At 37.6% G+C, this 17,083-nt stretch overlaps 1 protein-coding gene across 3 annotated transcripts in view; it reads left to right on the forward strand.

The window, feature by feature from the left end:
* The first annotated feature begins 3,983 nt into the window (after positions 1–3,983).
* Positions 3,984–17,083, forward strand: part of SGK3 (serum/glucocorticoid regulated kinase family member 3) — a 129,716-nt gene continuing 116,616 nt past the window's right edge. For 2 of the 3 annotated variants that reach the window (XM_063079126.1, XM_063079128.1), the window contains exon 1: positions 4,018–4,038. The gene's annotated coding sequence lies outside the window, so the exon portion shown is untranslated. Of the gene's footprint in view, positions 4,039–17,083 lie in introns of all 3 variants that reach the window. The other variant, XM_063079127.1, reaches the window with a different exon arrangement.

Raw genomic sequence — 17,083 nt, forward strand, 5'->3', positions numbered from 1 at the left:
CAGTTTTCCCATAATTACAAAACACACTTGAACTTCAGGCATTTCAGTTTTGAGTTTGAATTTAGTTAATTAGGCTCAAGAAATGATGTTGAGCTTTGGGCCTCCCCTCCCTTCCCCCACCCCACCTTGCATCCCCAACACACAACGTGAGCACACGCTGAACCATTTTCTAGATCAAAGAAACAAGTTAATTGTGCTCTGTGCTAAGATGGTGTTAACTGGTCTTTCAATTTCAGTTCCCGTGAGTACTTCAGTTTTTCTAACTATGTCTTGGGTTACTTTGTGTTTTATTAAATTGTTTTTGCCCAGAAAATTCAATAAATTAGTCACTTTTGTTTTCTCATTCTTATTCATTTTTACTGCAGGCTTTTCTTTTTAATTATATTCTGAGCCAATTCATGGTTAGGATTATGTCTTAATCTACCTTCCCCACAAAAATAGTTTTCTTTTTTTGAAGTCGTGGGATACTGTGATTGGTGTATCAGCTGATAAACATAGCTGGAAACTATAGCAAGTCACAATGTCTGACCCACTTAAGTGAGTCTGTAGTAGAATAAAGGAAAAGGTGCTCTAAAAGCAATGCCAATAATATGAATCAAAAATATCTTTCCTTTTGTAACCATGACTTGACATTTTATCTGGAAGACAAATATTCTAATGAATACTGGCCCTCACTTCCCTAACCAGCAGATTTATGAATAGAAGTCATTCAGGTCCTGTGACTGCCATTTTATCAATTTTTCTCCCTAATGAAAGTGATATTTCTTGCATTGTTATGCACCTCACTTCTTCCAAGGTTACAATAAAAGAACTACAAATAATAGAGGGCTTAATTATATGTAAAGAAGTAATTATGCATCCATATCAGGCACCATTTTACGGAAAAGATTTTCCATTTTCAATAGTGGAGTGGGCTGGACAGTTAACTCAGTTGGGAGAGCCTGGTGCTGAGAACAAAAAGGTCAAGGATCCCTGTACCATCCAGCCTCCCCGGCCTTACCCTCCCCCCCAAAAAAAGAATAGTGGATGATGAAAACCAAGCACTCATTTCACTGGAATATATTATCTAAAAAAATTATTGAATTACCTGATTAGATAGTTTTTTTTAATGTTTGGGTCAACAGTTTACATTATTGTCAGTACAGTTTTCCAAAATTCTGGACATAACTTTATCTTAGTATTTTATTTTTTAGATTTTTTTTCCTGTTACTTTTAGGACTACTATTTTATAAAAACCTCTAACATTTGACAATTTTTATACTATTCCAAATGAAATATATACAATATTGGCATTTTTGTCTGTTTTAGAGCTAATGATGATGATGATGATAGCAGTCAATTGATGTTATGTTCCAGGCATTCTATTAACTTCATTTGATTCTCATAGCAATTTCATTAGATAAATACTATCATCTCTGTTTTATGGAGGAGGAAAAAACACTTTTATCCTCATGTTACTGATGAATCCACTGGTCAGAGAGGTAAAATAATTTGTCCAAAGTAGAAAGTGGTGAAGCCCGTAGTTAAACCTGGGTCTGTTTGATTCCAAAGTATGTGCTTATCATCTTTACACTATTTGCCATGTCTGAATGAACAGAATCATATTTCCAGACAAAATGTTGAGACCCATAGCGGGACAAAACACTTTTAAAGTTTATTTACATGAAAACTTTTATAAAGCCATAAGCATCAGCTAGACATTTAGCTCAACATTCAACAACTTTTCTGCTATAGCATAAGCTTAAAAGAAATCGGAAACAATGGGAAATGCGGTTATGATCTATGTCTCTATCTGTAGATAAATATAATTAATCAAAGTGATCAGCCTAAAAATGTGACCTTAAAATTAATTTTAAGTGAAAAAGCCCTTAATAGTTTGTGAATATATGAGGGTACTTCAAAGAGTTTGTGGAAAAGTAGAATTAAAAGATAATAAAATTCTTTTCATGAACTTTTTGAAGACCCCTCATATTTACCTCCTCTAGTTTTCTGGGAAATCAAACTATTAAGGGGCGGTTCTCAGATAAAGGCAAAATATCAACCTCTTGTCAGTCAAATGTAATTTACCCCTCTTCTTGTCTTAAAATGTTTGTGGGAGGTGGTCTGCGTGTGTGTTTGTGTGTGTGTTCTTCATAGCAGGAGAACAAATCCATCCTGGAAATGTTGTGATGGTTTCCAGATGTTTGTTTTTCCAAAAAAAAAAAAAAAGTCAAATAAAAAAAAAAAAAAGTCAAAATGTGGTGATAGCCTGGTATTTGTCTCTAAAGAGATACACTCTCCCCGTACTGGCTAGCCACAAAAATAAATTTTTAAAAAAAGATAAAATAAGAGATACTATGATCATACTCTGCTACAAGAGAGGAACTTGTCTTGCTTCTCTGTGCCTTATGGTGTGGATTGTTTTGTGTGTGGGCCACACACAAAAAGTATAAAGGACCACTTGCAATAATATGTTGATTTGTATCTACTGTATTCTTATATCCACTTCTGAATGCCACTGAAAACCATTGCTTAGAAAATCCTGTAGGATTATTATCTTTGAAGTATTTGGAGTCACAGTCCTTTTTTTTTTTGGTGGCTGGCGTCTACGGGGATTGAACCCTGGACCTTGGTATTATCAGCACTACACTCTAAACGTGCTAACCGGCCAGACTGCCATCTGTTTTCTTTAAGAAGGCTGTATTGTGGTTATTGACATTAAAAATGAATGTCTTTTTCACTTGTGGGTTAAATCTTTGAATACCATTTTAAAATATAAGGAAGTGTACCCTGAACTTAGGGAAGTCACACATAGATCTTTAGTTCCTCTAATTACTTTTGGCAGTTTATTTGTCATAGATTTGTGGCAAATTCTCTGGAATCATGTGATCTGAAGTATAGATCATGGCCTCAAAATCTGAAGCAGGTATGCACATGGAACTCTTTAGATAGTTGTTTCAGGCTATCTTCAAGTGATATGTGTGATAAAACCTAAATTACAGTGGTGTTGTGGGACAAAAAACCAACCCACTCTGCTTCAAAATCTTAACCATTTTACTCCACACCCATTGAATCATGTAATTTTTAGTTCTTCCTTAGTTCTCTGTTCACCTTCTGTACCTCTCTTTCTCTTATCTGGAAAAAGAGAGAAATAAATGGGTCCAAAATGCAGATTCTGTAGTTAGAGAATGAGTAAGAAGAGGCTGTAAAGTGTGCCCTCAGCTGACTTGGAGATTCATGGGAATGAAAAAAAGTTAGTAGATCTAAAAGATGTGTGGAAAGGAAATTTCTCTGCACACAGGATCTGCCAATTTGTGAAAGCTCTCGCACATCTATAGACGCAAAGGCCAAAACTTCACTGATGAAAAAAGTAGAAGACTGTTCAAATAACGCTAAACGAAGCAGAGTTGTTCACCTAAATGATGTGGATGCTTATTTCACTCCTCTGAGTTTCCAATTTACACCAAGCCATTCCTGGGGTGGCTCTTGTGCCTCTGGCGGTCAAGCGGTCGGCTCCCTGCACACACCAAGACCATCTTCACCGGCCGGGCCGGGCGCTTTGGCCCACGCGACTCCTGGGGCCCCAGGGCAGAGGTCACTATCGGCGGGGCGGCGGGAAACACCAGATCGTCTGAGTCTCTAGACAGCACCCACCGGTGTCCTCTTGAACTTTACACACCGCGTGACTGGTGGCAGCCCGCGCACCGTGGCCCGGCCTTTCTCGGGGGTCCTCGGGGAAGACAGAAGAGGGCTGGTTTCCGCGGCCGGGGCGGCGGCCTGAGCAGGGGCGTGCGGCTTGCAGCCCTGCCCGGCGTGGGCCGCCCCAGCCGGCCGTTCCCGGGCGCTCGCGTCCCGGCTCGGAGCGGGCGTCTTCCCCCGGCACGCTGCCCGGCCGCCCGGCTCTCCTCGCCGTCCCGCGCGCTCCGCGGGGGGAGCCGCCGGCGGCCGTGACGCGTCAGGGAGGAAACGCCGGCGCCCGGCGGCCCAGTCGGGAAGGAGGAAGCGCGAGTGCGCTCGGCTCGGCGCCCGCCGCGCCGGGAGGCAGCCGCGCGGAGCCGGGTAGGTGCCGGGCTGGCGGGAGGGTCCGCGCGTCCGGGCCGCGGTCGGAGCCCCCGAGCGCGAGGAGGCGGGGCGGGGCGAGGGGCTGCCCGGGCCTCGACTGCTGCCTTTCCTCGGAGCCAGCGTGACTTTCCCCGGTTCCCCGGAAACCTCGGAGGTGATCGGCAGGGGAAAAGCAATACGCGCGCCCAGCCCCCGACTCGAGGAGAGTTTGTGGTCTTTGTTTCCTCGAGGTGAATTCAGATTCCGCTTTGAGATTCCTAAGCGCCCGAGTGGTGTCCGTGGATGGACCTTGTGAACCCGTGCGCAGCGCCCGAGCCTAGGACAGCCGGGAGCGCAGAGGGTGGGCGACCCCACCAAAGGTCGAAAGTGGGTGCGGGTCACCTGCGAGGATCGGGAATGGGGGCGGCCGCGGCGTGGGGCGGACAGGAATCAGTAACTTGTTGTCAGCGGACCTGTACTACGAGGCTTTATTGCGTTGCTACTCTGAGTTCTCTGTGATTTGAACCCTTTCCGTCTCTTTTCAAGTGAGTCTGGCTCTATTAATTCGTACAGTTTTAGCATTGGTATGTACCATCTAGAAGTGCGTGGAGATGTTTAGATTTTGTCATTTTTAGTGTTGGTTAGTTGGAAAGAGAGAAAAGAGAAAGGATTCATTTTCTGAAGCTTAAACTCATTTAATTTTGCACAGTGATTTCTGAACCATGAGTAGAATCTCAGTCTTGCACAAGAGAATGTATAGGGTGCACTTGAGATACGAGAATAAATACAGAGCACGACAATTTCTAAATCTTTGTCAAGATAAACAGTAGACTGTTGTGTATTTTGATTCTCTCCCTTTTCATTAGTTTGGGAATTCACCCAATCAACCTGGGAAGTGCCTTCTTTATTTACCAAACACTTAGATGGCTCTTACTGTGTTCTTGGCTCTTTCAAAGTGCTTTATAAATATGAACTCAAACCCTTAACTCAAAATACTAAATTATAGCGGTTCTAGCAATGAAGATCCTGTACATATGTTAATTTCCTGAATGTCATTGCAAGAGCAAGAAACATTAGAGGAAGTTTCAGGCATATTTTAGGACTGGGTGTGCCTTTTGGCCCCCTTGGCTACCACTCCTGTAAAACAAGCGCCACCCCTGCACTCCCTGGGGTAAGGGAGTCTGGAGCACTGGGAATGCGACCTGGTCCAAGCAGGTCTCAGACAGCGGCTTCCATAAGATGGTCGCAGATGGTCTCTCTCTTCCGCGCTCGCCCTCGTGCCCGCAGCTAACTCTGGAAAGATCATAACTTCCCCCTTTCTTCAACTGCCGCTGCCTCAAGTCTAATTTTGTTTTCAGAAGGAGCTTTGTTCCTAATCAGTTTGACAACTCGTATGACATAGCTTAGATTTGAGGGTGAGGTTGAACTTGAAAAGTACTACAAAATAGAACATTTTTGTTTGTACACACCAACCTAACAAATAATGTTTTGTAATTTTACTACCATTTGCTCTTGGTAGCATTGAGTTGGTGGGACAGCCTGGTAGGTGTTCATTTTATGATTTGCAGATATATAGAGAGAATGCTTTCCCCAAATAACGTGCCCTCTTCAAATGAGCACCTTGGCCTGATGGCCAGATTGGTAGAGACCCAAAATGGTGAATAAAATAGACATGATTCTTGTCATTGTGGTGATTATGAATGTAATGTAAAAATATTCACATCACACTAGCTTTCTCCCTTCCTGTGCCTCTCTTTTTGTTTCTGTTTCTCTCCTTTCTCTCTCTCGTATATTTAAATTTCCAGGGAGATGATTAAATGAGATGATTATTATTTAATAGGATTATGAAATGTCACTTGAAGCAGAAAGGCCCACTTTCCTGTGATATCATTTATAGTACAACAGACATCAGTGGCATCCTTAAATTCAGTTCAGCCAAATGGCACCTAACACTTCCATGGTTTTCAAAGTGCTTCTGGACATACTCATTTGCTTTTCAGAGAGACTTTGTGAGGTGGGTAGCCATTTTTTATTCCTGTTTGTACAGATGAAGAAACTGAGGCATAGAAATGTTAAAATGCTTTAGCTATGCTTGCATATCTGGGTGAGAGGCAGAGCTTGAAAAGGAAGTAGGTGTATGGACAATGCCTGGCACGTGCAGGCCTGTAATAAACATTTGTGGAAGGAATGACTCCAAATGACTTCAGGTATCTTGCTCTTTCAAAATATGCCTCTCGAAATACCATCATAATTGGTTTACACCTAAGAGATTTCCAGGCCTAACCAATGCCTTGCTTATTTCAAATAGTATGATACAACACAGTTTCTGCAGAAGGGACGGGAATATTCTTTGGACTCACTTTTTAGGATTTGTCATCTTTGGTATTTGAAAAGGAAAATAGGATGATTATTTTTTCCTTCTCAAACATCCTACCTTTTTTCTCTGATTTTGAGAGAGTTTAGATTGGACACAGAGAGTGTTTGTGTTGACAGCTTTCTTATTTCTCTAAGTTACCTAGATTTATGATTAAGTTCAAACACAATGATTATAGGTATTGTCATTTTTTTTGAAGTGTCTGGCATTACTGTGTGTTTTTTTTTTTTTTTTGGAAATGTTGCAATTACTTTGTATAAAGGGTCTTTTTATTTTATTTATTTATTTATTTTATAAAGGATCTTTTTAAAAAACAAAACCCCAACTATTTATATCCTTTAAGCATAACCCTCTGTATCCTAAAGTATGTGATCTCCAAATGGATAACCTTCAATTAGAGAGTAAAATATAGCCATTACCTGGTGAAAGGAAATGAGAAGGGCTTTCAGGGAGAAATGAGAAATGGGATGGCCTTTCCCATGGGGAAAATTAGGTGGTAAGACACCCTTAATGAAGCCAGATTGAGTCATCTGCCTGTCAACGTTCTTCTGTGTGGGGGTGGAATCAAATACTTTTGAAACCAGCCTTGTTTCAGAAACCACTTTACCTTTCTCAATCCTCATGTTTTCTGTTTCTTTTTTTTTTAGTTCATGTAAATTACTGACTAAACTGCTGAATCATGAAACTCAAATTATATAACATGTTATTCCTGACAGAAACAGCTCCCACATTATTTTAAGCGACTCAATGTCTGTTTTTCTTTACCTGTTCCATTCCTTATGATGGAGTCTTTGTTCTCATTTTGCTTTTTTCCCCCTATTTCATGGAGTAATGTGGTAAATCTAAGAAGTACCAATACCGCATCTTGTAGTTCACGTCAAAGTAATTTTTTTTCTTTTCTTTCTTTTTTTTTTTTTTGGCGGCTGGCTGGTCAAAGTGATCTTAACTCAATACTAGCTTTGAGTTAATTGTCATTGCTGAGGAAGACAGTGTGGAAGTCAGATGTGGAAGGCCAATTCAGAACACTGCCCAATAAAATTGGATTGCCTGTCTGAGCCAGACAGTTCAGAGGGAATTAGGGCAGTGTGCAGTATCCTTGCCCTTGTCCAATTTCTCAGGTCCTTTCTAATTTCCCACACGTCCTGAAAACCTGAGTTCATCTCCTTATAGCCACTTCTTTCTATCATTCAAAAACAAAATCTCTTTTACTTGGGTGGGGTTGGGGGAGGGATGAATGAAAGAAAGGGGATGATATGAAGGGAATTATTGTAGGATGAGGGACTGATAATATGTAAGATGGAATATCGGAGGGGTGTGGATAGAGTAAGAGATGTTAGTGAGATCTTATGGTGGAAATTCCTGTGTAGTGCAGCTCTGCTTCCCCTGACAGGGTCGTGCATATATACAGAAGAACTATATGGGATCAAATTCTGGAAAGGACTAGAAACATCTATTGGCCTGAAGTAATGTTGGTGGGCAGGGTTCCTTTGTCTCACCGAGTGCAGAAGTGTTCTTATAGGTAGCTCTTTCTGCAGGCTGTGAAGTGAGTTTGTAGATAGTTAAAAATGTAGAGAACTGGTTTAGTAGCTTTAACTTGATGATAGGGATGATTTGACAGGCTTTTGGTTGAGTAATGGCCTGGATTTTGTACCTTTTTAAAGGCTTACACTTTTTTTAGAATGCCGATAATGTTGAGATAATAATGTCATTCTTTTCACTGTTCTGTGATTTTGAAGAAATAACACTACACTTACATGGCATATAGTAATAAGCATGGTTCAGGTTGTTTACATTCAGGTTCCTGATGTATTTGCTAAACCAGTCAATACCAAACATTTTTTTGTTATATAGGTAAAATGGATTTCATATATAACATATTCATATACAAAAATGGGACTCACTGATGGATTAGCCAATCTACAGACTGTTGGGTGAAAGAAACATCCTCAAGTACAGTGGTGCTTCACCAGGACTTGACTAATTAGCTAGCGTGAGTTTGAAAATGAGAAGGAACTCTAGTTATTTACCTCCCTGTTTTTATAATAAAAATAGATTAAAGTTAACTTAAAATGATTTAGTTTCCAATTCAGCATCCACACATGCAGACAAACATATATACTCATATAAGACCAGTGTATAGACTTTATAATCTAATGCACATGTATATTATATGTGACAGGCTAAAAGGGAATTTTGGAATCATATCTTTAGTTTCCCCAAAAAAACAATATGTGTGCATCTTTTTTCCTATTTTTATTTTAGTTTTGTTTCATTTTTTAAAAACATTATTACTATTATTATTTTTTGGTGGCTGGCTGGTATGGAGATCTGAACCCTTGACCTTGGTGTTATGAACACCACTCTTTAGAGCTCTAACCAACTGACCTAACTGGCCAGCCCCTCCATTATTTTTAATTACAAAGATATGCATGCTGTTAAATTCAAGCAATTGACAAGAAGTATGTGTAATAAAAGTCTTCTCCACTCTAGTCTTACCCACAAAGATAACCACTAATAAGTTTTTATATCTTTCTAGACTTTTTTCCATGCTTATATAAATTTTTGTATGTATATATTTACAAGGTTTTTAAAATGGGAATTATTCTATGTAATTTGTTTTGTTTCTTATTGAACACTGTCATATATATCTATAGATCTACATCATTAGTTTTGACAGTTGTGTAGTATTCCATTTTATATTTGATTATTTATCCATTTGTATGTTCAACCTTTTGTATCTTTTAATATCTATTTAAATCACCAAAGTAATACATATTTTAGAAAAATAAGAGAAATGGAGAAAATAAGGATCACCAGTAAACCTATCACTCATTAATAACCACTAATAGCATTTTAGAGTATATATCCTTTTAGACTTTTATTTGTGTGTGCATATACATATTTTCAATGCCATTTTAAAAGTTTCTCATACAGGCCTGCCTTGTTGGTTCGAGAATCATGTTATGCAGCCAACCAACGTCACGGATTCCATGCACCTTTGAACCAGTTACTTTATTGTGTTTCCTGGTCACCTGCCATACCCCAAACCTGGCTAACACTCTTGGAAATTTATACTACTACTCATAAAGGGGATGAAGTGATAGTGTATGGATGGACCAACAAATTCATTTAAATTAACATAAAGCATATATCCTTCTAATGGGGATCACTCAATATTTGCATTTTAAATACATCTAAAATACAAGATATTTAAGAAAAGAAATGATAGACTATTCACAGGAAATTGATCATAATCACTAACGGCAAAGCAGAGATGATGGAACAACGGAAAAAGTGGCTGCTCTAAAGTTCAGTTAGAAATTTGAACAGTTCATGGCTGGCTGGTTAGCTCAGTTGATTGGAGTGTGGTGTTATAACACCAAGGTCAAGGGCCATGATCCCTGGCCCAGCCAGCAGCCAAAAAAGAAAAAAGAAATTAGAATGGCTGAACTTGAGGTGCTTTGAAATATTCTCCTAATGACAAGTATACTGTTTGAAGTAATTGGTTTAACAATGCTGCCACCAGTGATGGGACTAGGTGACTTTGAAGTTTCTTTTGATCCTATAATATTATAGGCTCTCTCAGAGTCAGTAACACTTGACTTAGTATAATTTCATGTACACAACTCCCTCTTTACATACTAATGCCCCAGTTTTTCCAGACAGCACCTGTCTGTGCTAACATCTCTCCACCCCCTTTTCCTCTCCATAGTGTGTGTACACAAGCTGCAGCCCACACCTGCCTCCTATACCCTTTTGTGGCCTCCTGTCCTTTCTGGCAGTTTAGTCTATTTTTTAACTTTGTTCTTTTTTCCTCTACTTCCAGCTCCTGCATCAAGAAAATTTCTCTCTGTTCTTTCTCCATCCCACTCTCGTCATTTTGTTTTTTATTTATTTATTTTTTATTCTACTATTTATTAAATCATTTGCTTATATCCATATAGACTTAAGTATATTTTATACTTTGGGTTATAATGCAGGACTCTTTTTAAGCCATTCATTCATTTTGTGACTTTTTTTGGTTACATATTCTTGTCATTAAATATAGTTTTATTTTTATTTTAGGGTAGCTTTTTATTTATTTATTTATATTATTTTTTTATCAGACAAAATAAAATTTATTAAGTACGAAAGAAACATATACTAGCTCTGTGACATTTGTAGCTTTAATACTGTCTCCTTTTTTTTTTTTTGCCACAAAACAAGTCTTAATACATTTAAAAAGACTAAGATCATAGAAAATATGTTCTCTGATCACAATAACAGAAGGAAATTTAGAAAATTCACAAATGTGTAGAAATTAAATGACACTCTCCTAAATAAACAATGGGTAAAAAGAAAAATCAGGGAAATTAGGGAGTACTTTGAGATAAAAATCAAAGTGCAACATATCAAAATTTATAGGATGCAGGGCTCATGCAGTGCTTAGAGGAAAATTTATAATTGTAAACATCTATATTAAAAACAAGAAAAATCTCAAATCAGTAATGTGAACTTCTACATTAAGAAAATAGAAAAAAGAAGAGCAAAGTAAACCAAAAGCAAATATAAGTAAGAATTAACAAAGATTACAATAGAAATATATGAAATAGGGAATTGAAAAAACGATAGAGAAAATCAACAAAACCAAAAACTGATTCTTTAAAAAGATCGACAAAATTTGCAAACCTTCCACTCTCTCATTTTGGTCTTCAGTAAAAAAGATACTAATCAGGTAGACACATTTAAGAGCAGGCCTTCAATAAGAAGGAAAGCTTTTAGTTTGGGAGGAAAGGTAAACATTATAAAGAAATAGTGGTTTCAACCTTCAGAGCCCATGAGAATACCCATAAAAGTCTCCACACACCCCCTCTTCTCTAAATAAGCTTTGTTTCTTTTTTTTTTTTTTTGTCTTTTTCGTGACCGGCACTCAGCCAGTGAGTGCACCGGCCAGTCTTATATAGGATCCGAACCCGCGGCGGGAGCGTCGCTGCGCTCCCAGCGCCGCGTTCTCCCGAGTGCGCCACGGGCTCGGCCCTAAGCTTTGTTTCTTAAGCATTGGCATGAACTATAAAATTTAAAACTATTTCTAATTTTTTGTTATTGTTCATGTCATTGCAACAGCGTTGTTTTGTACAATTTTTTTTTTCCTGTTGAGGATATCAGCCACGTTATGGGTTGAATAGAGTGTTTTAGTCTTGAAAGCTAAGTCCCAGATATGACCACAGTTCCCTTTAGAAAATACATCCAAAGTTCTAAATAGCTGGCTTAAAAACAACCTTTTTGTTTGCAAGTAAGTTGAAGAGTAAGAAGTCTATCTTAGACCAAAGATTAGCAGTCTTTGAGAAGTAGTATGTCAAGATTCCAAACTCTTTCCTCCCAGATTTTTATCAGCAGAGATATGCACTGGGGAGAACTTGCCTGGATCCTTTGGAGCTAGGAAGGAAGTGACACTAGTTCAGGAATGCCAGGTCGGTAGCTGCTGGAGACTCTCAGGAGAGGTGGAGGTAGAAGGCAGCTGACTTCATACCAATGTCAGCTCTCCTGCAAAGGTGCTTGAGCCAGACATCATAAGGAGTGTCACACCAAGACAATAGCTACCTACACTATATTGAGAGTAAAGGCCTATATTTTCATTAATCTTAATGAAAAAGGTTTTGAAAGATGTTTTTATTCAGCCTCCCAACAACATGACACTAAAATGGATGATGGCTTAAATATGAAAGTACTATACATCATTTGCTTATTTGAACTGGGACCATTGTTAATAGACATTCAAAAGTAAGACTTTATTATAACACTATATATATATTTATATTTATAAAAGATTCTTATTTTTTATAATTCTAAGTGTATGTAATTGTGCATGGTTGACAGTTTAGTCCATTCTGACAGAAGTTATCTTTCTCTCTTTTCTAATTGATCTCTTTTTATTCCATTCTCTCTTCTCACCAGTATTTGGTTTGATTTATTTTATCTGTAAAGGATTTTTATTTATTAATGAAAGATAAGACACTGCAGTGTTTTTTAGCAGAGAAGCATTTTTAAGATTTACATTTATTTATACCCCTATTTGCCCTTGAATTTTCTCTCCCCTTTAAATTTCCATATTTCTGACTCCCACTAACATTAATATGATTTATTTCTGTTCCTTCTTTTAAAAGTTCACTCAAGTGTGAACAAAAGATCTTGTCCCATTGAAATTATTTATTGCTTTCGTTGGACATTTTAGAATTAAAAATTTGCCTGTGGAATGTAGAACGTTGTGTATAAAAAGCTACCTCTGTGTGGAAAGGCAAGGAAAAGATAGAAATATAGTTTTGCTTTGCTTGTCTATGCATGAAGAGATTTTCTAAGGACACGTAAGAAATTAAAAATGTTTATCTATTTGGGGTTGGGGAATGAGAACTGGGTAGATAGAGATGGATGGGAAAGAGACTTTTCACTATGTCCCTTTTTATACTTTTTTTGCTTTTTTGAACCATATGAGTATGTAACCCATATGTAACATGAGTATGTTAAAGTAATTTTTAAAATTATGTCCCTGGTTCCCTGACTTTAAAATGAGTGTGTGTGTGTGTGTGTCTGTGTGTGTGTGTCTGTGTGTGTGTGTGTGTGTGTATCTCTGGAATCTCTTTCCCATATGTCTTTAGAATGCATGTGAAGTCTAGTTTCAAAGGACAGTAGTTTTTTGCAGGCGCTTGGATATGGCTTTGTTCCCCTTCAAGGCTTTCAAATGCTGTGGCTAAGATTCATTATGAAGCCTTCCATTAGGAAATTCTGATACTGCAAATATGGCCAAACCTTAAGTTATTGTTGGCTTATTGGAAGAACTATTTGATTGAAATTATCTGCAGTATTTTGCCAACTGGATACTCTGCTGTTTCCTAAGAAAACTGTTAGATAACACCAACCAAATTAGTGCAAAGTTAGTTTATTTTTTCCCCACGATATCTTGTATTTTATCATCGTAGTTATAATTTACCTACAGAAGCTTATGAGTATGGTGCTTTTAGAAAATAAAGTTTGGTTTACTTTTAGTATTTAGATAATTCTTCTCTTTTCAGTTGTACACACCAAGCTAAATTGGGATTTTTGTAGTTTTTACTATTTGTTACCTGCATTTTACCTTGCAGAGAGCAAAGAGGAAGGAACGAATATTTATTGAGTTCTGACCATTTGCTGGGTGCATTGGAGACATTAAATACTCATAATAACTATGGGGTAGGCAGTTTTATTTTACAGATGAGGAAATTGAGCTTAGTGGGGTTTTGAAGATTTCCGTGTGTGGCCAACACAGGGCGGAGCTGATATGAACAGGTCTCTCTGGCTTTCTTGTGAGTTCCCTGTGCTATTGATAAGGGGGTTTATTCGTCTGTTTACTAATCTCTAATTCTAACGGAATATCTGAAAGTGGGTAATTTATAACAAAATAGAATTTATTTCTTATAGTTGTGGAGGCTAGAAAGTTCAAGGTCCAGGGGGCACATCTGGTGAGGGCCTCCTTTTTTAAAAAAAAATGTGGTTATTCATTTATTTTAAAAATAAGATCAAGTTTCTTTTGCAGTATTCATGGGTTGTTAAAAAACATGCTTGACAAATTACTATTTTTTCTAAAAAAAAATTATGTATTTATTTTTGATTATACATATTTATGGGGTACAGAGTTGACTATCAGTATTTGTGTACAGTGTGTGATGATGTTATCAATACTATTAGCATGTTCATCATTACATATCACAGTTATTTTGTATGTCTCTTACCCAATTACTCCCTAAGCCCTCTCTGCCCACCCCCCTTCCCACCTCTAGTAACTATAGGTCTGTTCTCTCCTTCTGGAAGTTCAGTGTATTATTGTGGCCTTCCTTCCTTCCTTCCTTCCTTCTTCCCACTTATGTGTGAGGACATGTGGCATTTCTCTTTCTGTGCCTGGCTTATTTCATTTAACATAATTTTCTTCCAGGTCATCCGTGTTGCTGCAAATGGCAGCATTTCTTTCTTTCTTAGGGCTTCCTCTTGGTGGGGACTTACAGTGCTCCTTGGTGGATGCTTTTTTATGTGCTCATTTGCTTCCTTATAAAGCCACCAATCCACACTCATGATAACTATTAAACCATTAACCTATTACTCCATGAATGGATGAGCATAGTTCTCAAGATCCAGTCACTTCTTAAAGGCCCTACCTTTCAAATACCATATTGGGAATTAAGTTCCAACATGAGCTCGGGAGGCTGGGGAGGGCATTTAATCCATAGCAGTGGTAAAAGCTGACTCCTCTCAAAGCCATGCCTCAGAAAGAACAGGTGAAATTGATGTACAGATAACCCAGGTTTCCCTTTGCTGAAGAGGCAGTAGTTAAGTGAGTTTGAAAACTGGCTTTTCATTTTTACTTTACTATTCTGAAATAATATTTATGTTTTAATCTAGAAACTAGTTCCAGATTTCAATAGAAAAGGACTTAAAATTTTAAATGTAAAAGCTGTGTTAAATTCTGAACCTACAGAATTTCAATGTCTTATGTTGTTATCTGCACAACTGTCAAACTCCTGCTGTTAGCAATCAATGCCCAATGAACTTTACAAATGATAACAAATACTGTTGTGTTCTAAAACGCCTAACCATAGTAACTAGCACAACTTATCACTTTGCTGATTTTTGTTGGATGTCAGCTGATTCAGGTGTATTGTGTGACTTGGCAGATACTAGGATGAACTCCTGTTAGACAAGTAAAGATGATAGAACATTTTAGGTCTGAATTCTTTTATGCTTTGATTCTATTATATAACAAAAGGTATTTACATTTCTGGGCAAAGATGGTGCTATCTCCCAAAGATGGTTTCAAAGATAGTTTGAATGTATCTCACAAAATTTATGTGTTGGAAACTTAATCCCCAGTGCAACAGTGTTGAAAGGCGGGGCCTTTTGGGAGGTGATTAGGTCATGAAGGCCCTGCCCTCAGAATGGATTAATGCTACTATAAAAAGGGCTATGGGAATGGGAGTGAGTTCTCTCTCTTCTGCTCTTCTGCTATGTGAGGACACAGAGTTCATCTCTTTTTGTCTTTTTTACCTTCTGCCACATGAGGATGTAGCAAGAAAGTCCTCATCAGATGCAGATGCCTTGATCTTGGCCTCCAAAACTGTGAGAAATAAATCTCTGTTCTTTATAAATTACCCAGTCTTAGGTATTCTGTTACAGCAGCACAAAACCAACTGAGATAGATGGTGAGGAAGATGCTGAGAAAATTCAAGTGATTGGGAAAGTTTGAAAAGAAGTAAAAGGTCACAGGTAGTAAATGAAGACTGAATAAACCCATAGCATATACTAGAAGCTCTTACACTTAATACTTAAAAAAAAAAAAAAAAAAAGCTTTATTGAGATATAATTCACACACAGTTAAATTTGCCCTTTTAAGCCACACTTCAGTGGTTTACTTGCAGAGTTGTGCAGCTATCACTACTAATTCCAGAACTTTAATCACCCCCAAAAGAAACCCTGGGCCCATTGTCAGTCACTCCCATCCCTCCCTTCCCCCAGCCTCTGGCAACAACAAATCTACTTTTTCTCTACATAGATTTGCCTGTTCTGGACATTTCATTGAAAATGGAATAATACAACATGTGGTCTTTTGTGACTGGTTTATTTCACTTAGCATAGTGTTTTCAAGGTTTATCCATGTTGTAGCATGTGGTACTTCATTTCTTTTTATTGGTGAAAAATATCTGTTGTATGAATGTACCATATTTGGCTTATTCATTCATCCCTTGATGAACATTTGGATTGTTTCCCCTTTTTGGCAATTGTGAATAATGCTGCTATGAATATTTATATATAAGTTTTTGTGTGGACATATGTTTTCATTTCTCTTAGGTATATACCTACAGCAGAATTATTGGGTCATATGATAGTTTAACTTTTTGAGGAATTGCCAAACTGTTTTCCAGAATGTCTGCCTTATTTTACAATCACACTACTAATGTACAAGGGTTTAAATTTCTCTGCATCCTCACCAGCACTTATTGTAGTCTGTCTTTTTATTTTAGCCATTTTAGTGGATGTGAAGTGGTATCTCATTGTAGTTTTGATTCGTATTTCCCTAATGACTTGATTTTAAGCTCTTTTCACATGCTTATTGCTGAGTTGTATATCTTCTTTGGAGAAATGTCTATTCATATCCTTTGCTCATTTTTTAATTGGGTTGTCTTTTTGTGTGTGTGAATTGTAAGAGATTTTTACATATTCTGGGTTCATGTCCCTTATTACATATATGATTTACAAGTATTTTATTCCATTCTGGGGGTTGATGATTTTCTTGATGCACAAAAGTTTTAATTTTGATGAAGTCCAGTTTGTCTATTTTTTCTTTGTTACTTGTGTTATCAGTGTCATATTATCTAAGAAATTATTACCAAAAAAAAAGGCAACTGGGATTTTAATAGGAATTGCATTGAATCTATAGATCAATTCAGGGAATATTACCATCTAACAATATTACATCTTTTGATCCATGAACACTGTTGTCTTTCCATTTATTAAGTTCTTTAAACAAAGTTTTGTAGTTTTCAGGTACAAGTGTTGCAGTTTTTAAAAATTTATTCATAAGTATTTTATTCTTTTTGATGCTGTGGAAAATGGAATTGTTTTCATAATTCATTTTATGTTTGCTCATTGCCAATGTATGGAAATAGAATTGATTTTTTAATATTGATC

Source organism: Cynocephalus volans, chromosome 15 (assembly GCF_027409185.1).
Source record: "Cynocephalus volans isolate mCynVol1 chromosome 15, mCynVol1.pri, whole genome shotgun sequence".
Taxonomy (NCBI): domain Eukaryota; kingdom Metazoa; phylum Chordata; class Mammalia; order Dermoptera; family Cynocephalidae; genus Cynocephalus; species Cynocephalus volans.